This window comes from Zalophus californianus, chromosome 11, assembly GCF_009762305.2.
Source record: "Zalophus californianus isolate mZalCal1 chromosome 11, mZalCal1.pri.v2, whole genome shotgun sequence".
In the NCBI taxonomy this organism is placed as follows: domain Eukaryota; kingdom Metazoa; phylum Chordata; class Mammalia; order Carnivora; family Otariidae; genus Zalophus; species Zalophus californianus.
In genome coordinates, this window is record NC_045605.1 from 27219188 (window position 1) to 27244563 (window position 25376).

Below are 25376 nucleotides of genomic sequence, written 5' to 3' on the forward strand. Positions count from 1 at the left end.
GTCACTAGAAAGGGCAGGGTCATTACTTTGCATGTCAGGGACTTGTAGGGTGTATCTGAAGTTATGAGTGAATGAATGATTTCTGTTCAATGTTTTCCTCTAAAATTTTTAAGACATTGGAATCAAGATTTCTACCAGCTCTTGATTTTTCCCTCTTCCATCTTATTAAAATAATACTTAGAAAAATATATATAGAATATATATATAAATATATATATAAATATATAATATATATATTCTAAGGTATACAAACAAAATCTGTTGAGAATGGATATATATATATCTCCAATATTAAAAGTTTTAGAATGAGCTAAGCACACCCAGCAGCCTTGTAGATTCTGATAGGATTCTGACTGCTCCTAGGTGGAAAGTGATGCTGGCCAGGAGGAAAATCCACCTCTCCATCAATTTTCATATACCTTCTCCTTCATGGATAAATACACAAAGTGAGGTAATAACCATAAGAGACTTGTGAAAAGATTTGGTAGAGTCTTTGTTGTACTTACAAGATGAATATGATTATACCCAAGATTAAGGGAGGAAATGCAATTTAAAAAAACTTACACTACAGGAAACAGAAAACAACTTTGGAGAGTATCTTATATATAATTTCCATAAAGGTAAAAAAAGAATTCATTAGCTCTATGGAAAAAGCAATAAAATAGAAGATGATGTAACAGCAGATTGAGTTAAAAAGAGAGTTCCATTATATCAAGAAATATTTAAGGAAAGTAAAATTCAAGAGAAGGAGTATAAGACAGAAATAGCAATCTAAAATTTAATCAGTGATGCAGAGATCACATTTGGGAATGTTTTTTTCATTCCAAAATTAAAAGATGAAGAACAAAGAAATGAATTAAAGCACAGAGAGTAATTTTTACCTAAGGAGAATTTGTGTCCTGTAAGAATATACCATACCAATTGAGAATAACATACATACAAAACCTAATCATTTCCTAAGCTGCATAAATATTTTAATTTGAAGAAATAGCACATTTAGTAAATACCAGTTGAGATAAATGAAAAAAAGAACACAATGATATATGAACCCAATCTAAATATGTTATATTATATGTTAATTTATAATTTTTAAATGCTTGGCAACATAACAAATGCTTAATAAGGTTCTGTTGAATTAATTAATAAAATATTACAAGAAACAAACATCAAGAAGCTAATAGTAAGGCTTCTAGAGTATTGCTTCTGGCTATGAAAGATTAATTGGTATCAGAATTTTCTCCTGCTGTAAAAACTAGAAAATGGAACATAATATATGAATCAATGTTTTTAAGACACTGGACAACAATCACTGAAGACTATGATCACTGAATAAATGAAAACAGATGAGGTAAACTCTACGATCCACTCAGCTTTGAGCCTAGAAGCACTTTCTGGAAGCACATCGTTTTTTTTTTAATTTTATTTTATTATGTTATGTTAGTCATCATACAATACATCATTAGTTTTTAATATAGTGATCCATGATTCATTGTTTTCGTATAACATCCAGTGCTTCATGCAGTACATGCCCTCCTTAATACCCATCACCAGCCTAACCCATTGTCCCACCCCTATCCCCTCTAAAACCCTCAGTTTGTTTCTCAGAGTCCATAGTCTGTCATGGTTCATCTCTCCCTCCAACTTCTCCCCCGTTTATTTTTCCCTTCCTACTCCTAATGTCCTCCATGCTGTTCCTCATGTTCCACAAATAAGTGAAACCATATGATAATTGACTTTCTCTGCTTGACTTATTTCACTTAGCATAATCTCCTCCAGTCCCATCCATGTTGATGTAAAAGTTAGGTATTCATCCTTTCTGATGGCTGACTAATATTCCATTGTATATATGGACCACATCTTCTTTATCTATTCATCTGTTGAAGGGCATCTTGTCTCTTTCCACAGTTTGGCTATTGTGGACATTGCTGCTATGAACATTGGAGTGCATATCGCCCTTCTTTTCACTACATCTGTATCTTTGGGGTAAATACCCAGTAGTGCAATTGCTGGGTCATAGGATAGCTCTATTTTTAATTTTCTGAGGCACCTCCACACTGTTTTCCAAAGTGGATGTACCAACTTGCATTCCCACCAGCAATGTAAGAGGGGTCCCCTTTCTCCACAACCTCTCCAACATGTGTTGTTTCTTGCCTTGTCTATTTTTGCCATTCTAACTGGTGTAAGTTGGTATCTCAGTGTGGTTTTGATTTTAATTTCCCTGATGGCTAAAGATGTTGAACATTTTTTTCATGTGTTTGTTAGTCATTTGTATGTCTTCTTTGGAGAAGTGTCTGTTCATGTTTTCTGCCCATTTTTTGACTTGATTATTTGTTTTTTGGGTGTTGAGTTTGAGAAGTTCTTTATAGATCCTGGATACCAGCCCTTTATCTGTAGTGTCATTTGCAAATATCTTCTCCAATTCTGTGGGGTGCCTCTTTGTTTTGTTGACTGTTTCCTTTGCTGTGCAGAAGCTTTTTACCTTGATGAAGTCCCAAAAGTTCGTTTTTGCTTTTGTTTCTCTAGCCTTTGGAAATGTATCTTGAAAGATGTTGCTGTGGCCAATGTCAAAGAGGTTACTGCCTATATTCTCTTCTAGGATTTTGATGGATTCCTGTCTCACATTGAGGTCTGTCATCCATTTTGAGTTTATCTTTGTGTATGGTGTTAGAGAATGGTTGAGTTTCATTCTTCTGTATGTGGCTGTCCAATTTTCTCAGCACCATTTATTGAAGAGATTGTCTTTTTTATAGACCAATGGAACAGAATAGAGAGCCCAGATATGGACCCTCAACTCTATGGTCAAATAATCTTTGACAAAGCAGGAAAAAATATGCAATGGGAAGCACATCACTCTTATTGAGTTTAAGACATAGAGATCAGGGCTCAGTGCATTGAGGAGATGGGGGGAGGACATGGAGAAAAAGAGCTGTGGAAATCTACACGGGAGTCTGCATGACTTCACTGGTGAATACTAAGAGGCACATGCATAGAGTGAACATGGGTAAAGCCAGGAAAAGAGCTAGAAGGGATTTATAAGTTGGATAATTCCTAGAACTCAAAAAGAACTAAGAAATAATTTGAGTTCTGACCAGATTGGAGAGATCTTATTGCAAATGTGTGGCATTCAGTGTAGAGAGCAGATGGAAAACAATACAGAAAATAAATGAAACCAAAAACTTGTTCTTTAAAGATCAAGAAAATTGACTATTTGTTTTTAAGAGATTTTTATTTATGAGAAGACTGATCCATATAATATAAAGAAGACAATAACCAAAAGAAAGATGAAAGAAAGTATATTACTACAGCTCCTATGGATACCAAATGGATAGTAAGGGTTTATAATAAAAACTATGCCAATAAATTCAACAGCTTAGATGAAATGGAAAAACTCCTTGAAAAAAACAAAAATTACCAAAACTGTCACAAGGATAAGTAGAAAATCTGGGGTGCCTGGGTGGCTCAGCAGGTTACTGATACTATTGATTCCTGCTCAGGTCATGATCTCAGGGTCATGAGATCAAGCCCCGAGTCAGGCTCTGCACTCAGCAGGGAGTCTGCTTGGGATTCTATCTCTCCCTCTCCCTCTGCCCCTCCCCCTGCTCCCTCGCTTGCTCTCTCTCTCTCTTACTTTCAAATAAATACATAAGTCCGAAGAAAAAAGAATAAGTAGAAAATCTGAATAGCCCTGAATATATAAAGAAATTAAATGCATAGTTCCATTTCCCACAGAGAAAACTCAAGGCTTACATGGCTTCACTGGTTAATTACACTAAATAATTAAAGAAGAAATGATACCAAACCTATGGAAAGAATTTCAGGAAATAGAGAAGTAAAAATTTTTATAAGGTCAACATTATACTGATAACAGAAGTAAAGAAATTACAAGATAAAAAGAAACCTATAAACCCAAATCACATATAGACACAAAAGTCCTTGACAACATATTAGGAAATTGAACCCAGAAATGAAAATATTAATTTATTATGACCAGTGGATTTTAATACTACCTAGGAATGCAAGGTTGGTTTAACATTTGAAAATTAGAATAACTCCTCATAAAAAAAAAATAAATAGATGCCGAAAAAGCATTTGATAAAATTCAACATCTATTCATGATGAAAGCTCTCAGCAAACTAAGTCAAGAAGGTAACTTTCTCAAATTGACAATGGGTATCCACAGAAAACCGATAGCTATCATCATAGTGGGGAAAGAATACTGTTATCCCATAAAATTGAGAACAAGGAAAGAATGTCTGCTCTCACTACTATTTGTTTTGAGCTGAAGGTCCTACCTAGTGAAGAAAAAGAATACAATTTATACAGATTAGAAAGAAAGGTGTCAATTGTCCAAATTCACAGTTGACATGATTATGCGCTTAGAAAATATGAAGGAATCCACAAAAACCACTAGTGCTAATGTGAAATTAGCAAAGTTGTATGATACAAAATCAATGTATAGAAAACAAGTTTAGGGACACCTGGGTGGCACAGGAGGTTAAGCGTCTGCCTTTGGCTCAGGTCATGATCTCAGGGTCCTGGGATGGAGCCCCGCATTGGGCTCCTTGCTCAGCGGGGAGCCTGCTTCTCCTTCTGCCTCTGCTGCTCCCCCTGCTTGTGCAGTCTGTCTCTCACTCTCACTCTCACTCTCACTCTCACTCTCACTCTCTTTCTCTCTCTGGCAAATAAATAAGTAAAATCTTTTAAAAAAGAAAAGAAACCAAGTTTATTTTTGTACATTAGCAATGAATGAGAAATGAATTAGAAAATTCAATTAAAAAATTCCATTTATAGTGGCATCAAAAAACATGAAGTATTTAAGAATAAGTTTTCCAGGTTTATTGAAATGTACAATGTGATGATTTGGTACATGTATATATTGCAAAATATTTGCCACAATAAAGTTAATTAATACATTCTTCAGCTCACATAATTTCCATTTTGTTGTGGTGGTGTTGAGACCACTAAAGCTCTATTCTTACAGCAACTTTTAAGTATGCATTAGAGTATTGATAACTGTAGTCACAATGCTGTACATTAGATCCCCAAAACTTACTCATCTTATTACTGAGAGTTTCTACTCTTTGACCAGCATCTCCCCATTTCCCCCACCCCTCAGTTCATGGCAACCATTATTCTATTTTCTATTTCTATGTGCTCAATGTTTTCAGAGTCCACACATAGGTAAGAGCATGGTCTTCCTCTGTCTGGCTAGCTTATTTTACTTAGCATATGGGAGGATTTCCTTCTTTCTTAGGGCTGAATAATATTCCATTGTGTATATATACTACATATTCTTTATCCATTTATCCATGGATGAACACTTAGATTATTTCTATGTCTTTTTTTTATTTTTTGAAGATTTTATTTATTTATTTGAGAGAGAAAGAGAGAGCGAGCATGAATCAGGGGAGGGGCAGAAGGAGAGAGAGAAGGAGACTCCCCACCGAGCAGAGAACCCGATGTGGGGCTCAATCCCAGGACCCCAGGAACATGACCTGAGCTGAAGGCAGACGCTTAACTGACTGAGCCACCCAGGCACCCCAGATTATTTCTATGTTTTGGCTGTTGTGAGTAATGTTACAATGAATATGGAAGTGCAGGTATTTATTCAAGTCAGTGATTTCATCTCCTTTGGATAGATACTGAAAAGTGGGATTACTGGATCATATGATAGTTATATTTTTAAGTTTTTGAGGAACCTCCATTTTCCATACTGGCTGTACCAACGTCAAGATTGCACAAGGGTTCCCTTTTCTCCACATCCTCACTAGCATGTATTATCTCTTGTTTTTTATAACAACCATTCTGATGGGTGTGAGGCAATATCTCATTGTGCTTTTGATTTGCATTTCCATGAAAATCAGTTGATTTTCAACAAAGATATCATGGAAATTAAGTGGGGGAAGAGGATGCCTTTTCAATGTAGGGTACTAAATAAACTAGGTATCCAAATGGAAAAAAATCCATTCATACCTTATATCATGCACAAAACTTAACTCAAAATGAATCATAAATCTAAATGTAAGAGCAGAAACTATAACATTTCTAGGAAAAAATAGGAGGAAATATTTGTGACCTTGGGATGCATAAATATTCCCTAGATCTGGAACAGAAAGTACAAGTCAAAAGGGAAAAATTTTTAAATTGAACTTCATCAAATTGAAATATTTTACTCTTTGTAAGACAATGGCAAGGCAAACCACAAATTAGAAAAAAATATTCTTCATGCATGTATATAACAAATGACTTGTATCCATAATCTATAAACCAATCTTACACCTCAACAGTAAGAGGTCAAATAACTCAATTTATTTAAGTGGCAAAATGTTTAAACAAACCTTTCACAAAAGAAGATTTATGAAATGCCAATGAAAAGTCCCATGTAAAGATATTAAACACCAAGCAAGTCATCAAGCAAATGCAAATTAAAATCACAGTGAGTACCACTTTCCACCTTTTAGAAAGGATGCAATTTTAATGGATTGAAAAATAACATGTTAATGATGATATTTGAATAGGTTGGACTCTTGTATATTGACAGTAAGAATGTAAAATTGTATAGTCACTTCAGAAAACAATTTGATGGTTTCTCATAAATTAAACAAATATTTAATATATGCCCTACCAATCTCTAAGCATTTACCTAAAGATAAATAGATACGTGTCCACACAAAGACTTGCACACAAAAGTTCAGAGCAGCTTTATTCATAATAGCCCCAAACTGGCAATAATCTAAGTATCCATCAGAAAGTGAATGGATAAAAGTTGTATTATAGCCACAAGTTGGAATTCCATTGAGTAATGGCAAGAAAACACTGAACATCAAACAGAAGGTATGGATCCTAAAAAACATTATCCCAAACCAAAAGAGCTAGACATAAAAGACAACGCATTATATAATTCAAATCATATGAAGTTTTAGAATGGGCAAAACCAAGCTATAATGAGAAAAAAGGAAAGCTGAGTTGCTTGGCATCAGGGTCAGAGGGAGAGTGAGAAAGAGTTGGTGACATACACTGGAAAAAGATACGAGCTAATTTGGGGAGGTTGTAGAAATGTTCCAAAGCTTGACTGTGGTGGTAGTTACATGAGTGCATATAATTGTCAAAACTCATCGAACTGCGCACTTTAAATGGTCCCATCTTATCATATGCAAAATGTATCTAATTAAGGTTGATTTAAAAGTGAGTTTACAAATGGTTTAAAATTTCTCTTTTTGGTCTTTCTGTATTTTCCAAATTCTCTCTTCAAATTCATTTATTAATATTTTCATTAAAATGAACTATTAAAAGATTATTTTTCCCACTTTATTGCATATGCAGTAACCTTGTATAAGTACTCTGCAAGCAACTTGGTCAGCTCTACAAAATATAATCAGGACCTCCAAAAACTAGTCCTTTAACTCTTCCTTACTATATATATACATAGTAGATTTTCTTTATCCAAAGACATACTGAATTCATCATTAAAAACAAAAACAAAAACTGCAGATGATCAGCCTTTGCATTGGAATCAAGATTTACAATTTTCTTCAATTGCCTGCTGAACCTGATCTGAGCAGTCTTCTCATCTTGTTATATAAGAGTGTGGGCAGTGACAGGTGGGATACAGGCAAGCCAACCACTTAGAGACTGAGAGCACCTGAAATGGGATGAGCCTAATGCTAGATAAGAAGAAAAACCAAGATTATATGAATTTTAACAAGTGAAACATAGTGTGAAATGAGAGGGAGATAAAAACAGACCAGAAATAGGCTCAAAAATGAGACAGTTGATTCATCCAGATACCCAGGAAAGCTAATTTTACAATTGAGCCTTTGGCAACTAAGGCTAACAAAGAAATTATGTCGTATTACTTAATTATCCTTTTCCACTGAAAGAAAGGATGCTGATTTTCTGATAGAAAATGTGTTCCTGGAGCGGAACTCAAGACAGAATTTATTATGGGGACAATGAAATTTTGGTAATGAGGTAAATGGTATTGTCAAGAGAATTTTTAAAAAGTCAGCAACTCTGCAAAAAGACACTGTCCTCGTGCCCAAGAAGGCAGAGGAGGTGGTACTAAGATGAACACCTGATAAAGATGGTCAATTTGGGACACAAGGTTAAGGCATTGCTTTCTGATCATCTAACTTAATACAGTGGTAGTAGCATAGGAGAAAATTAAAGGAAAAAAAGTAGTTCATATGCTTATTAAACAGTTTTCTGTAAATTTCAACTATATTAGGAGAGCCTCTGGTTGAGGCCAGGGATCAGACAACGAATGACTGAATCCTCTAACAAGTACCTGTAGTGCGGGCATCCTATGTTGCTGTGATGTCCATATGCTTTCCACACCAGATGGGAAGGAAGATGTCATTCTGCTGTGAAAGCTGAGGAGACAGACAGAAGGCTATTGCACTTTAGAACAGGTGGGGACAGCAGGATTTCTTTCAGGTAAAGCCAGCATTTTCTTCAGGGAAGAGCTTTCTGTCTCCTAAACTACTTAAACACATGTTTGGTTAAGACCTCTAAGTTTTACACAACGTGGATAAAATGGCTTTAGCTTGAAAAATTTTAAGACAAGTCTTACAGCTGACCTCCTTGTCCATCAAAGGAACTCGGTGTTAACATTGGGGACTACCTATCTTTTAGACACACTGCATCCTGATGCACTTGCCAAGATGAGTAAGCTATAAGGTCAGTTGAAAACTTCACCCGTGCATTGGGGTTGTATATGTTTTAACATATTTGTGCTCATGAATGTCTTGCAAATGTAGCATTTGCAGTTTTTGTTAAAGTGATGCTGAGACATTCAGGTTCAGATTCTTCTTGAGAGTAAACATGGCTACAATCAAAAAGCGACTGGAGGAAGTTAGCCATTTTATTCAGCATATTTATATATCTTAGATGATGACTGAGGACCCCCCAAGATACCAACAAGATCAAGAAATAGTAATAAGCACTGTAGGGAATTTTTAACAAAACAAGTAAAACATGCAAAGACAAGATTGATTTTTTTAGACTTATGTTATTTAAATATGAAAAGAGAACTAGATAATATTTAAAGGGCCAGTTCCAATTGATAACATTTAAATTAGAGATTGCACCTGCAGGAGGTTATTTCATCATCAACACTGGTTAGCGATAGAGTTCAGATACAAGACTGAAGAGACATTCATAGAGTACAGTCTATTGGCCATACGCTATTCCTGTCCATTGAGTTAAAGGTGAGTTTAACGCATACTGCCGATAGACTGAACTTTGTTATGTGTTATTTTTATTTTTTAAAGATTTATTTGTTTATGAGAAAGAGAGAGAGAGCACTGGGGTAGGGAGGGGAGGGGCAGAGGAGAGAGGGAATCCCAAGCAGACCACCCCCGCCAAGTGCAGAACACCACACAGGGCTCGATCTCACATCCCTGAGCTCATGACCTGAGCCAAAATCCAGAGTCAGATGCTTAACCCACTGAGCCATTCCAGGTACCCCTATGTGTTCTTTTTAATGAGAAGGAATTATATAAATAGAATTATATAAACTCTGGATTTCTGTAAACATCCATATATATGTCATTCTGTGAACAATAACATTACTAAACCTGTACTTTATTGTCTTTGTATTTGATAGCTAAAACCAAATCTCTGATTATCACAGAATCCATACTTGTTAAGGCAGAGAGATTATTTTTAAATATCCTGAATTGAAATAGCTCCCAACCAATTCTTATTTATGGTAATCTCTTGATTCTATTTCAGTTTTAAAGATGACTTTATATTTTATTTTTATTTTTTGGGGGGAGGGTAGAGGAAGAGGGAGAGAAAGAATCTTAAGCAGGCTTCACACCTAGACCAGAGCCAGTCACGAGGCTCAATGCAGGGCTCAGTCACACAACCCTGAGATCATGACCTGAGCTGAAATCAAGAGTAGGAGTTTAACTAACTGAGCCACCCAGGAGATACTATTTCAGTTTTACATAGAGTTCCCCCACACCTGGAATAAAGCAATCCGTTCTTATAGTTAATTGCTCAATTCTGAAATTAACATTTTAATGAGATATTTGTGTTGATATATAAGAATGAAATTGATTTATAGTATTTGATTAGGTCTTCCTGTTCATGTAATACTGGATTTATAAAACAAATTTGAAAGCTTTATTTTTTCTATGGCCCAGGATATTTCAAATATCATCAGAATTTAAAGGTTAGTTAAACCTCAACTGTGAACAAATCTGGTCCAAATTCCTATTAAAAACAGCAGATATGGGGGGCGCCTGGGTGGTTCATTCGTTAAGCGTCTGCCCTCGGCTCAGGTCATGATCCCAGGGTCCTGGGATTGAGCCCCGCATCAGGCTCCCTGCTCTGTGGGAAGCCTGCTTCTCCCTCTCCCTCTCCCCCTGCTTGTGTCCCCTCTCTCACTGTTTCTCTCTGTCAAATAAATAAAATCTTAAAAAAAAATAACAGCAGATATGGGGCACCTGGATGGCTCAATCAGTTTATGATCCAACTCTTGATTTCAGCTCAGGTCATGGGGGTCCATGCTGGGCATGGAATCTGCTTAAGATTCTCTCCCTCTGGCCCTCCCCCCACCTGCTCACTCTCTCTCTCTTTCTTAGATAGATAGATAGATAGCTAGCTAGCTAGATAGATAGGACAGATGTTTGATTTGTCTAAGGTTTCTACTTTTTTTTAAGATTATATTTATTTACTTATATGAAAGAGAGAGAAAGCAGGGAGGAGCAGAGGGAGAGGGACAAGCAGACTCCATGATGAGCGCAGAGCCCAATGTGCGGCTCGATCCCAGGACTCTGAGATCATGATCTGAGCCGAAATCAAGAATGAGACACTTAACTGGGCAAGCCACCCAGGCCCCTCTGGAGTTTCTACTTCTAAGATAAATTTTTGTAAATTTGCATTTTGCTGTTGCCATTGAGTTTCAGGTAGTAGTTCTTAAAATATTTTAATCTGTATAGAGTCAGTATTTGTTTTTCTCTTTTCTTCTTATCTTCTCTCCTAATTGTATCTGTGTTTGTTTTCTGTCTTCTTCTTTTTTTAAAAAAGATTTATTTATTATTTATTTTGAGAGAGTGAGAATGAGAGAGAGAGAGAGTACATGAGAGGGGGAGGGTCAGAGGGAGAAGAAGACTCCCTGCTGAGCAGGGAGCCCGATGCAGGACTCGATCCCGGGACTCCAGGATCATGATCTGAGCCGAAGGCAGTTGCTTAACCAACTGAGCCACCCAGGCGCCCTTCCGTTTTCTTCTTAATCAGGCTCACAAAAGACTCTTCAATGAACTGGGTTTTGGAATTTTTCCCTTCCCTTTTGTATTTGTTTGTTTGATTTTAATTAATTCTTGATTGTCTCCGTTTTAAACCTGTCTTTCTAGGTTTGTTTGTTGTTTTGTTGTTCTTTCTCTAATTTCTTAAGATGAGTATTTAGTTTGTCCATTTTTCATCACCTTAATTAGTAATAAAGACAATTAAGGATATAACAAATTTTTCCTCGTGTTCTGTAGACTTGATGTGAAGTATTTTAATTTAAGTTTCTTCTTTGATAACTTCTAATTCCCTTTTCTGACCCCAAAATGATCTGGGATATATTTCTTATTTTCTAAGTAAATATTTTGCAACATGCATTTGTTATTTATTTTTAATTTAAGGAATTTTGGTCAGAAAACATTGCCTATAAAATCTTTAATTTTTAAAATTTATTTGTTTCTTTGTACTCCAGGGAAAGAAAAAAATTTAAAGTATCCCTTGTATATACATAAATTAATACTATCTAAATGTAGCATATAATAATAAAAGGTTAGATCTGATGCCAGTTTTATTGACTGTATTCTTAAGTTCTTCTATCTTCTTATCATTGTTTTTTGTCCACTAAAGATGCCAGATTCTAAGAAAGTTGCATTACTGTTTCTTATTATAACTATTTTTTAAAAAGATATTTATTTATTCATTTGACAGAGGGAGAGAGCTTATGAGCAGGGGCAGCAGCAGGCAGAAGGAGAGGGAGAAGCAGGCTCTCTGCTGAACAAGGAGCCCAATGTGGGGCTTGGTCCCAGGACCCTGGGATCATGACCTGAGCCAAAGGCAGATGCTTAACCAGCTGAGCCACCCAGGTGCCCCCTATTATAACTATTTTTATCAAGTTCTTGAATTTGGATAGTTTTGTGGGGGTTTTGGATGATTTTATTTTATATAATTGACTGTATATTGTATAGTATGTACAGAATGATATCTATTACATCTTAATCACTCTTCATTTTATGGTTCCCCACTTTGTTTCTTTTTTTTAGAGATTCTATTCTATATTATTAATGCTTATAGTCTTTTCTGCTGACACAATCAGACATACTTTTCCCTATTATTTGACATATTTCCCCTATTATTTTAAAACAGTGTAAAATACAGTTGACCCTTGAACAACACAAGGGTTAGGGATCCCAACATATAAATTATGACTCCCCAAAAACTTAATGACTGTTGATCAGAAGCCTTACTGATAACCTAAATAGTTGATAAACCTAATAGTTGATTAACACACAAGCTATATGTATACTATCCTGTATTCTTACAACAAAGTAAGCTAGAGAAAAGAAAATTTTATTAAGAAAGTCTAAGGGAAAGAAAATAAATTCACAGTGCTGTACTGTAAAAAATATCCACCCGTAAGTGGACCCAAGCAGTTCAAACCTGTGTTGTTCAAGGGTCAACTGTATAATCTCCCCATTAAGATTGACTTTCATCTACAAAAATTCTCTGTTTTTCTACCACTTCCAATCTTTGAACCCTCCCCAGTTAGAAATGGAAAGCTTTTCTTCCTCCTCCCCATTACTTCACATCAAATCTTTGATATTTTTAGGCTTACTTCTTCCACTTTCTCCCCCTACCCCAGAAGTTCTAGGTTTTGATGCAGCATTCTGGACAATTTTTATCATTTCTTTTTAAGTGCATGCCTTCCTTTACAAGGGTGTGTTTTAAATATGTTCTTGGGCAAGCTCTCCTTATCCACTTTGGGAGAAACACAGGCAAGTGCTCATTTTTCATCTCTGTTTTCCTTCTCTTGTCCTCCCCACCTTGCAGCCTCTGTTCTGCCTCATCCCTTCTTTGCTCTGAGTTGTTCTTGAGTATTTCCTTCAGATGGGCTATATGCATGAAGTTGTTTCTGAATTATTGCCTAGTCTCCATATCTTTCTTTTGCTCTGACAGGTGAATGAAATCCTGACTGAGCATAGGATTCAAATACTGCAGTCATTTCTCTCAGTCATCTGGGATGTTATGTCATTGTCTTCCAGCTTCCTAGGTTGCTGATGAGTTCAACGCCAGCCTGATTCTTTTTCTTCTGTAAACCACTTGTTCTTTCTATGTAGGCATTTATAAGATTATGTATTTATATAGAATTCTGGAGTTTTATTACAATACGCTGAGGTGTGTATTTTACTTATCAATCTAGCCTGGAACAGAAGAAACCCATTTAATATTCAGACTCAGGTCTATTCTCTGTTCCCCCAAATTTTCTTCTGTTATTTGCTCAGATTGTGCATCTCTCTTCTAAGTTGTTTCCCCCATATTAAACAATTGTTTATTTATATATTAAACTCCTGTGTTTACTCTAATGATTATCATCTCTTCATCCTTTTAATATGTGCTTTAAGCTAATACTTTGCCCCTGACATTCCAGGCAACAAATTTGGGTCTCAACAGTTGGCGTTTTCTCTTTCCATTCAACTATAGAATTTTTGGGTTGATTAATTATGCAAATGTTTTTATTGCAGAAATACTTATGTGCTGCATTTGAATCTTTCTCTCTCTCTTGCTGTACATATATATGTGTTATATATATATGTATTTTTATAATTTGTTTTGTCATCCTCAAAGGTTGTATTTTGTTGAGTATGTGCTTGCTTTGTTTTGACAGACTCTGATTCTCTAACTGCTTGTCCCCCTCAAATACATATTTTTATTTGTCAATAAATTGGGATTCTGGTCACATTGAGAAATTACTAGATAGGTAGTGGAAAGTGAAGTGGTCTCTCCTGCTGGGGATCAGTGGAATAGAAATAGTGAAGCCCTCCCTCCACATCCCACTTCCTGTTACCTTCTTGGCCTCAGGAGCAAGGCAGACTCAGCCTATCTGTTTAGCTCCTTCTAGGCTTCCTGAGGTGCTGGGAGAACTAGGCCATTCAAACCAGGCAGATGTTGAGAAACTGATCTCTCATCTAAGATCGCACAGACTGCTGTGAGATAGGCTTGTCCCAAGGTCCACCACTTTCTGGTTTGGATGAAGATTCTCTGAAGGTAATTTCTAGTTCTTTTTCAGCTTATAGGATGGGAAAGCAAGTCCTACAGAAATTTTCTTTATAGTAATTCCAACAGAGTTGCTTGATTCAGACTGCTCTTTGGTCTCAGACATGTGGCTTGAGAGAAGCAGATGAAAGTCAGAAAAAAAGCTAGAAAAAGAGCATTCAGGTCACCATTTTACCAAGTTTGTTTTAATCGTTCAGAAATCTCTTTGGAGCCATCTCTATTAAACCCAGAATTCAAGCAGCAGAAGCAGCAGCAACAACTGCTAATTAGTAGTAGCTCTTTAAAGTTTACCAATCACATTTGATCCTTGAAATCACCCTGTGTTGTGGGTGTTACTGTGTGAAAACAGGTTCAAAGTGTTTAGTGCAATGCCTAAATTTACAAATTGGTAAAGAACAATAAAACCAAGGCTTTCTCTCCCAAGTCCAATGATTTTTGCACAACTATTTTAACAAGGAAGAGGAAATCAAGGCGAGCTTCATCTTATTTACTTTGTAGGTATATAATAATGTCACAGAGCGAAGTAGTAGGAAAGTATATAAAAATGTAAACAATGCCCAACATCAATATGAAGAGAGTACTTTCAGTTATTCTGGAAAAGGAAGAGCTATTATATTTTATTCAGTATGATATGAATCTTCTAAAGCCAAGGACAGTATCTTTTCCCCTTATTTACTTGTATGTGGGTGTGTTTATACTTCTAGTAAATGTCATTTGTGTGTATGTGTGCATATACATACATAGATATGTACACACAGAAAAGTCTACATACCATAAGCAAACAACTTCATAAATTTCCCAAACTGAACACATGCATTGTAAATAGCATCAAGGTCAAGCGACACAACATTGCAACATATATGAATCCATCTGACACTATTTTGCAGTCATTACCCACCCCTTGAAGAGTGACCATTACCCGGACTTCCAACAGCCTAGATGACTTTTGCAAAGATAACCTGAATTCTATATACAGCATTGAATGCAGAAGGTGTACTGCACTTGAGAAATATGTGTTGGATGAGTGAAGGAATGAATGCATCAGTGAGTAACTGCATGAGTCAAGTATTAAGTGAAGAGAACTTTAGAAGGTGAAACATTGCCAAATATGAGTTTGGAGCCAGAGATTGAAGTGGAGATCCATGTTTAATTGGTTGTGTTATTTGAGGCAAGTTATTTAATCTCACCGAGCCTCAGGTTACTCATTTGAAAATAGAAACACATTGGTGTTTCTCTATTTTCTCTATTTTCTGTTTCAAACATCTCTATTTGAGATAGACATTGTTCTATCTCAAGGGCTGTTTGTCATAAATCTTAAAGTTAATATATGTAGAACCAGTGCCTGGCACCTAATAGGCTATTTATTTTTGGTACCTAATAGTTGTTATGGGAAGAAAAGGGACCCAGCTGTCTGTATTTGGGGCATGACTAATCCCCTTACCTTGATCCTTTCTGTTATAAATAACATTCAAATCCTTTTAGAAAAAAAAATGACATTTTAATGCAGTGGAAAGGGTTTAACCATACTCAGCATCCCAGCAAAAAGCAAACAAATAAACAAACAAAAAAATAAATCAACAAACAGAGAAGAATGTCATGGAGGGTAATGCAGCTACTTTGTGTCCTCATATGAGTTCAAGTCCTGGTCTTGAGGTCTGCCCCTCCGCCTACAGATTCTCTGATCACAGTATGTTCTCTTGGATTTCTGATCCTCTAGGCCCTGGTTTTTTTTTTTTTTTTTTTTTTTTTTTTGCCCTGGCTTATTTCTGATGGTGGGTCACCAGCTCTGCCCCATTGGATTAAGTTGGCATCATTTAAAGCCCAAATTCTAACTGTACACTTGGTTGTTTGAGTCCCATGATAGTCTAGCCTCACTTGATCTCCTAACCACCACTCTTTATACAAAGTTTCCTCTCTCTGACCACCACCTCCAGCTGTCATTAGCATCTTTGCTGCTTCTTATGACATCTGAGGCCATAAAGGATGCAGATAAGACATCCATGACAAATGGACATGCCATCTTCATGCAGCTCTGTGGCCCTTACTCTTTAAATTGGTATTCGTTTTATTTTCTTTTCAAGTTAAAAAGAGTAAGCATTACAGCAGTTGATTTGAAATGTAAGGAGAAAGATTAGGCTATAAAAATGGTTTGTTTTCTGCAGATCTCATCAAATATCTGTTTAGTAGGTACACACTTGTAGAAAGATTCGTATTTACTTTCGTTAAATTGCTTAATTTCTCTTACTAGCATTTATCTCTACTGTAAAATAGAATAGCCTGGATTGGATTCCCCAGAGTGCAGTTAGACAAACGTACATCTGGAAGTTGAATGGAGGGAGTCCCATTAAAAGGAAGGCCCTGGAACCTCTCCTTAGTGAGAATTGCCAACTTGCTTAGAAGGACTTTTCGGTACTTTCATTTTCCATCTCCACCACAAAAATTGCTGAGCACTGAGAGCTACCTATGAATATAGACTGAGAGGTTCATATGGAGCCTGCTGTGTTTGTGGGATGGTTTTCATACTAGTAATAATTGTAATGCTTCCACTGTTTGGCAGCAGCCAAATACTTCTTTAGATAGTATTATTAATGATAATGATGATACTATGTTAAGAATGTGATGAACTTCATAAAATGAATGGTTATCTCTGTCTTTTTTTGGACTCTAACCCCAGCACCTAATATCTGGCACACACTAGGGACTCAATGTATATTGATTAATGGCTAAATAAAGGAATGCCAGATACTGTGCCTAATACTTTGCTATGTTATCTCTTTTAACGTGAAGCAACCTAAGAAATAAGGATTACCTCCATTTTTCAGATTTAAAAACCGAGTAGCCAAAGATATTAAACAATTTATCAAAACCAAAACACCTCTCTTTCCATCCTGGGTCAGTCTGATTTGAGGCTGTACAGCACCTTACAATACTCTATAAAGGGCTGTGTTTTGCAAGCCCAGGGCAGAATCTTCTTTTAGACTAGTTTAAATCCCTGTTTTACGTGAACCTTATACATCATGTTTCATGCTTCCACTCTTTTTTTAATGACAATTGGTGTTCTAGAAAGAGATCCTGGCAGAAGATTCCTGGAGCAGAGATGCAGTTTTGTGGCCCTTGCATTGGTCTGAGCATCAGAACATGGGCTGAGGTCAAGGTTTACCTACCAGCTGCTCTGTTGGGTTCTGCTTTCCATCATTTCTGTATCAGAGAGGTAGACAAATGTGAAGGTTCTTGCCAGAGAGCAATAAGAATGATTAGAAGGCTGGAGGGATTGACTTGGGAGATAAGATTAAAAGACCTCAATATTTATCATTTGTCTGAGTTGTGACTGTGGGACAGACAGGATAACCATCTACAAATATTTGCTGGGTGGAATCTCCTCAGACCACTGAACTCTCCAGGCCAGTGGATGCTGACTGTCAGAAAGGGAAGAAGGAGGTATAGGTGTGAAGCATGATGGCATGTGCAGCCCGCTGCTGCCTCCCCAGTATCACCGCCAGTATTCTGGGTCTCTTTTGCAACTCTGGCTTGGGAGGATCACTACATATCTGCATCTGCCCTGTAGGTAATCACACAGACATTTAGGTACAAACCAGTCATTATTTTGTTATGGACCACTTTACAATAAGGGAACGGAGGAAAAGGGATAATCCTTTAGCTTAGTGATACTCAGAGTTACAGATCTCAGGTAATATATTTGCAATAGCCATTAGCTAAAGAAGTCACTAGATCTTCATGATGTCTGGTATAAATTAATAAACTACGACACAAGTATTCTGTCTTTATGTCTCATCCATAATTTACTATTTTATTCCTTGGGAATTATCCTAAGGAAGACAGAATTTCACTCCTTGCTACCTTTTAACCAATCCATTTACTGAATCCCACAAGTACTTGAATAAGGAATGGCAATAGATTGACTACAAAGTAGGTACTAGTTGACTATTAGCTAAATGAATGAATGAATTCATGCATGAATAAGTAAGTAGTACATATATTGTCAAAACTGCATCTTTTAGCCCTAGAATGCATGACATCTAAAACCACAGTTAGCACAGAATTTAGAGAAATCAAGTTCTCTATGATACATGAAAAAGATTTGTGTTCTTTGAAAGCCCCTACCTGGATGGCACTACATTAAATAAAAAACTCAGCTCAGAAAGCTAGAGTTGGTAATGCCTTCTAAAGATACAGGTTATGGTCCCCCGACCATGTAGTAAGTGGTGGATAGTTGAGGGTTTGGAGTTAAGGGAACCTGAATTTGCATTTCAGCTCCATGTCTTACTGGATGTGCCACCTTGCGCAAACGACAGAAACAGTCAGCAGTGCTGCCATATTGGACTCTTTATTTAAAATTTTCATATTTGTTTGTCAATTATTTTATTTATTTTGATTTTTTAAAAATATAATAACATTGGTGTGTTGATTATTGAGTTTCTTGTCACCCCCTTAAACTTTGCTCACTCACCTCACCCTAGTCCCTCACTCTCAGCATCACTGTTTTATTCATGTGCAAGACAGGATGATAATTTCTTCCTCATAGGATCATTGTTAGAATTTAATAAACTAGTGCAGTGTCCAGGTACTCATAGTGTATGCTCACTAAGTGTTAGATATAGTTATGAGATACATTGTTAGAATCACTTAAGAAAGGAATAGTGGGGGCACCTGGGTGGCTCAGTTGTTAAGCGTCTGCCTTCGGCTCAGGTCATGATCCCAGGGTCCTGGGATCGAGCCCCACATCGGGCTCCCTGCTCGGCGGGAAGCCTGCTTCTCCCTCTCCCGCTCCCCCTGCTTGTGTTCCCTCTCTCGCTATGTCTCTCTCTGTCAAATAAATAAAATCTTAAAAAAAAAAAAAAAGGAATAGTGGTGTTTTAGGACTCTCTTTAGATAGACTATTGGTATAAAATCAAATGCTTAATAAATAACTGGAAGAAATGATACCAGGTCACCTCAAAGCTGTCTTTTATCCTCCTTTTTTATGATTCTTTTTTATAGCAAAAACACTGCTCTGTCAGAATACAGCAAAGACATGTCCATCCGGTATTGTCCAGATGAGAAACATGGTTCCACCAGTGCAGAGGCTTAAGATGTTCTTAGGAGTTCAGTTCACATTTAGGCCAGTGTGGTGCTGGTGCACATTAGTTCAGGGCAAACAGCAGACACTTGTGATATTTCTTCTGTACATGGGGTATGGTCTGAGGTGTGGGAGGGGCAGTGACCCACGTTGTGACACTGCCGCGGAGTGGGGGGCAACTGACAGTGATGCAGAGCCATAAAAATATTGCAGTGATAAAACAATGGTCACAGTCACAAGAATGCACAGGGTGCTCTGGGAATTTAGAGAGGGGATGTACAGCCTAGTGTGAAAGGGTGACTTTTTTGGAGTAGGTGATACCTGACGTGCATCATGAGAGTTGATCAGACATTCCACATGTGAGGAAGGGGAAAAAGTATTTCAGGCTGAGAGGACTTCATGAGCCAAGGTCACGATCCAGCACTTGTGTAGAGAGGTGCTACAATCAGTGCTGGGCAAGACAACATAACCCACACTAATTATTTCACCAGAGATCATCTAATATAGGGAATTGAGCAACAAGGTGTGGAAAGACGAAAAAGACAGGAGAAAAGACTGAAGCCCTGCCAGGGCTGGCAGAACATGGAGAAGAAGTTAGGATTGTCAGAAACTGGAAGTTTTAAGACCTGTAGGAAAAATTTTAAAAGGCCTGCAGAGCTGGGGCCAGCCTTCCAAGGAGAGGTGCCACCTGGCTGCTTCTGTATCTCAGGAACATGTTGGAGGGACCCGGCAGAGCTGGTAGTTATCCTCTGGGAGGGGGCATTGTCACTCCCATGATGGTTCCCATGACAGGGAAAAATGAGCTGGGTTGGGGACCATGGAAAGAAGCTGGAAACAGAACCAGCTGTTCTTGGAAATAAGTACTTCTTATTCTTCTGGGTGAAGGGCCATTGCTGAAGCAGTGCTGACAGGAAGAGCAAGCCAACAGGAAGGAGCAAGTCCCCTTCCCCTTTTCTGTCTTCCATCCTTTGTTTATGACCCTGCTGAGAAACCTAACACAAAGCCAACCGGCACAGAAGAAATGTAGTTTGTAGAATCACAGCCTCTGCATCCCAAGTCAGAACATAGAGGGTGCATTTGGGGCTGAGAGACATAAGAGCTTGTAAGTGATGTGGGATGACTGGCATCATTGGGTGAGGCGAGAGCTTGGAGCTGGAGTTAGCTAGGACCCCAGGAGGAAAGGCTTGGTAATATTCGCCGCCCACCCCCCCCCCCCCCCCCCCCCCCCCCCCGCCGAATACATGGCCCATTGTCTGCATTGTGCCTTGTCTTATGGGGAGGATGAGTCCCTGTCTCCCTTCCTCTTAGACAGGGTGACATTAACAAGTCAGTGTAGGAGGAGTTGAATTTTTTACAGTTACAAATAGTTGGAAATGATCCTTAGCAAGTCATCGAAAATATTTAGCAAATGATTAAATAGATATATCTTTCTTCCTTTTGTTTTCTCTTGATAAAGAACTTCATTGTTTAATGAATAACTAAGGAAATACTTAACAGGCTCTAATAATGTAATTCTAATTAAATGCTTTTTACATAAAAAAAGATTCAGAATAATGTGTTTAGTAAGTAATGGTGTTCCTGAGTAATCTTTACACCAAGTAAATGACTTAAGACCATTTATTAGAAGACTGTGAGATCATTTTTTCATTTTTTTCTTTGTAGTTTGCAAGGATGAGCAAAAGAATATCAACAAAATAGTAAAAGGAATTTTGTACAGATGAACAACTATCTCTGCTCCACATCTTCATCCACACATTTTTATAGAACATTTACTGTAAATGTGATCCTGTAAGGGAGGATATGACACAGTAAGCTTTAAATAAAAAGACAGGTTCCTGCCCTCAAGGAATTTACAATTGAAAGGAAGAGATGCCGTGGACAAATAGCATTTAGGTATCCCTATGGCAACATATTTGTTTATCCCAGAATCTGAGTATATGAGGCAAATGGGACTTGTTCAAATGGATGCCTTTCCTTTAGTTAATGGCCTACTATGAGAGTTAGTCATTGCTTACTTTTTTGTTCTTTTGCTGATGTAGGCAAGAAACCCTCTAATACTGAGAAGTACTAACACAGTATGATAATGTGTACAAATCAATAATGTATTTTAGAACAATTACTAATGTAAGTCCCAGGTGTTTTTCTCATGGATGGATTTTTATATTCGCTGGAAAATAACAATCACTTTAGTATGTACCACTAATTAAAAACTGTCGAATAATTTCCAACAGATATTAAGTAATTATTGGCAATTCCATGTCAGCACCAGTAAATAATTACTTCACCTTGTATCACATAATTAAAATTACAATGTCCCCCCAACAAATATTAAACTATCATAAATAATTCCAATTGTGCACGATAGCAGCCACACACTCAGCTTGGTTGTGTTTGCAATTTAAAATGACATTTTTCATTTGACTGCTGATTTATGAAATTTTTAAGAATCAATTTGCCTTTCTTAATGGGCTAATGCCCTTTGGGGATACACCAGATGTTCTCCTGCCCAAGGTTGGCAGCTGGGCAGAAAAAAATTAGCCAAGCATATTGATACAAGACCTAAACAAGAAAAGGGTAGTAATAATGGGCAACGGGGTTAAATAAATTAACTGAAGATTTGCTATAAAATGGTCCTTGTGATCCTCATCTTGATGATTCATGTGGATGTACAGGCTGCAGCCTTCAGGTTCTCCTTGCATTTCTCTATCCCACTTCCCAGTTGCTATTGTTATCATGGAGATCTCCAAGGATCTACATAGCAGTTCAATTTCCTTTCATGTCTCTGCCGGGGGGAACAGCATCTAAATGCAGGAAGGAGAGGGAGGCTCTTCCAAACACTTCATCACGTTTGCCCTCCTATAGCCTAGCTTCCACCATAAGAAGGGCAAGGTAATAGAGCTGGCAAGAATGATGAGTCCAAAGCCTGATTACTTGAGAGCAGATAGCAATCTTTCAATAGATTTGCTTAACAATTATTTAATGAGCACTTACTATGTGCTAGGTACTATGGTTGGTGCTGATTTTAAGGGTTTTCAACTTTTAGAGAGAGAGAGACAATAAACTTCCTCTGTTATTTGACATCAAACTGTGTAAGGCCTATTGATCTGCATCCACAAAACAGTTACGTACTCATTGTCCTTTTCTACTAATGTGTGAATATCAGATATGATGTGGATAGATCATCATGACTTTATGGATTTTGAGATATTATTATGGGTCATTCAGGGTGTCTGCAATCCCCTTCCCTGTAGATGGGAAATGACCATCTGTACTTGCACCTGCCTTGGGTTTTTCAGATGCTTTCAGGAAGCAGATGGTAATACCCAATGAACTTCTAACTACTTGTTCAATGATCTCTCCCCTACTAGACCATTAAGTTCAATGAGAACAGAATTCATGTCTATATTAATCAACCATAAGTTCACTGAAATTAGCTCTGTGCAAATATTTGTTCAATTAATTGTTGATTAAAATTCTAAAACAGCAAAAAGAGCAGAGAGAAAATTACCAATACCTCACACCCTTTATAATCTATTAAGAATATTCATCTCGAAAGACATACACTATACTCCATCCCCGATCCCAAGCTGAACTCAATCATGACTAACATCCCATATGACTCTTAATGGAGAGTATCCCTCAAATTGCCCCGTGCTGATGCACAGAGTCAGGCTGTGGTGTTATACTCTGCACAGAGCAGTGGCATGGCTCCAGTGACCATGTCAATAACTGTCTGATCCGGGCTATGAGCATCTTTGCCCCTTACATTGAGAAGGAACATTATAGATATACAAATCAGATCCAAAAAGGCTTCATGTATGTATGTATTCTACATCTTCAGATATATGGGCTATATATAGGATAGAATTCATTAAGAAGGCAAGGTTGGAGTAAAGGAGTGGCAATTATTGGCTATGAAGCCAGATCTTCAGGTTTGGAGACCAGCCTGTTACCTCTTGGCTCAGTGGAGACTCACTTTCTGTCTGTGTGTGCCAGGGGTGGAGAGATAGGTTCTGGACTTGTGAATCTAGTGACAGCTGATCAAAGCAGTAGTTCTGAGTAGATTGTCACTCCTTCTCTGAGATGGGCACAGGAACATACCTATGAAGAGGGAGGGGAAAAGGAATAGAGAATCAGTATGAGTCTGGCTCAGTTACTGGGTTGGCAAAGTATATTCTGATATTCTTAATAAAGTATTTGCTCCATACAGAAAGTCCTTTCTGAGAGTTTTGTTTGAATAGGTAGATGAGTGAAGGTTCAGGAGGATGGGGAACACCACAGCAAAGTTTCAAAATTATGGTTGGAGGAGATTCTATTAAACATCTGGGTTGGGCACACTGATATGTGGATACAATACTATAGGATTAAAAAAAAAAAAAAAGCAATGCTTTAAAATGGAACGTATGGATGGGACCTGGAATGTGGAATAGCTGTGCTTTGGGGTACCATAGTGGTTCCATTAAAACCTACTGACATATTCAAGAAGATGATGTTTAATGAATTTCTAGGTTTGTCCAATTCCCAAATGTATAGTACGGAACATTTTGGCAAGTGACAGAGGGTACATGGAACCCCTGTGTCACCAGGAGTCCTTTCTCCATTTTCTGATGTAGCTCTAACACCGAAGCTTTTCAACGGGCACTTGCCAATCATTTTTTTTTTTCTTTAATGGAGGCTGATTTGGTGATTGCTTTATATAATGCTAAATTCCAGCAATTTAAAATATGTATTGTTTTCATCCTCTCTCAATCTTTATACTGACTTTATCCTTCAAGCTCTGATCCTTCTGTCAAGGACTGGATCCATTCTGGTACTACTGACTTGGTGCGTCCTCTTTCCCCGCTAGGGTCCTTCATGTTGACTACGGCAGCAATCCCCTATAATGGATGAATTGGGACCTTGGTTTGAGGTGATTTTAGCTTACAGCCTAGTCTACGTCTTACCACTTAGACAATCTTGGCCACTGGGGCGCCTGGGTGGCTCAGTCGGTTAAGCATCTGCCTTCAGCTCAGGTCATGATCGCGGAGTCCTGGAATCTAGCCACATGTCAGGCTCCGTCTCAGTTGGGGTGGGGGGAGGCGGGGGGAGGGTCTGCTTCTTCCTCTCCCCCACTGCTCATGCTCTCTCTTGCTATTTCTCTCTCTCTCTCAAATAAATAAAAAATAAAATCTTAAAAAAAACTTGGCCATTTTTTAAACTTCTATGAAACTTATTACCTTTATTTGAGAATGGGGAAACAGTAGTCACCTCCAAGGTTATGTGTGGATTTAGTGGAGGTGATGTACACAAAGTACCTAGAGTGGATCTTGGCACATTCTAAGCCCTCAATAAAGCTTAATTCCTGTTCACTTGGCACCAGGCCAGGCAAAGCAGGCAACAGCAAAGGAATTCAGGTGCTCCTGTGAGTGCTTACACTGAAGAAGCAAAAGGATTTACCAACAGGAAGGGTTTGTGACTTTTAGAATTTCAGAACAGTGTTTGTGGAAGGAGTTATAATCTCCAGCGCCTTATCTGGTGGAGCTGACCTAAAGAAGTAGTGTTTCTCATTTATTGAAGACAAACCAAGCAAACTAGACTGCCATTTAGCCCATCCTTCTGTGTTTGTGCTGGGAGAATGTGCTTTAAAGCTATGAGCTTCAACTTCTATCCTTCCCTGGTTCCCAGGTTCTCAGTGGGAATTCTGAAACATGGCCCACAGGTGTCCCCAAAGGAGGCTACATACCATTCCTTCTCCCTGCAAAAGATTCATGTGGGCTAAAGAAATTGGATGGGTACATTTTGCTTTGTTTCAATAACATTTGGTTTTACTGCTTTTAATCATAGGTTCCCCTGAGCGTGGCATGTTTTCTGCAGCACACACTGGCTGCATACCTAACAGATATTTTGAATACAACAGCTTGACTCCCCTGCTGCTTGGATGATAACAATTGGCTAGGTGTTCCATCCCTTTCCTTTTCCCCCCTCTATCGATGCAAGGAGATTTCAAGTGCAATTTGGCCTTGTGCATCAAACA

At 37.8% G+C, this 25376-nt stretch overlaps 1 protein-coding gene across 5 annotated transcripts in view; it reads left to right on the plus strand.

The window, feature by feature from the left end:
- The window catches only part of NTM (neurotrimin), a 948438-nt gene that overhangs the window by 404941 nt on the left and 518121 nt on the right, over nt 1–25376 (plus strand). Inside the window, exon 1 of one of the 5 annotated variants that reach the window (XM_027580146.2) lies at nt 9191–9209. The exons of the other annotated variants lie outside the window; for them this stretch is intronic. The gene's annotated coding sequence lies outside the window, so the exon portion shown is untranslated. Of the gene's footprint in view, nt 1–9190; nt 9210–25376 lie in introns of those variants that run through there. 5 annotated transcript variants of the gene reach the window in all.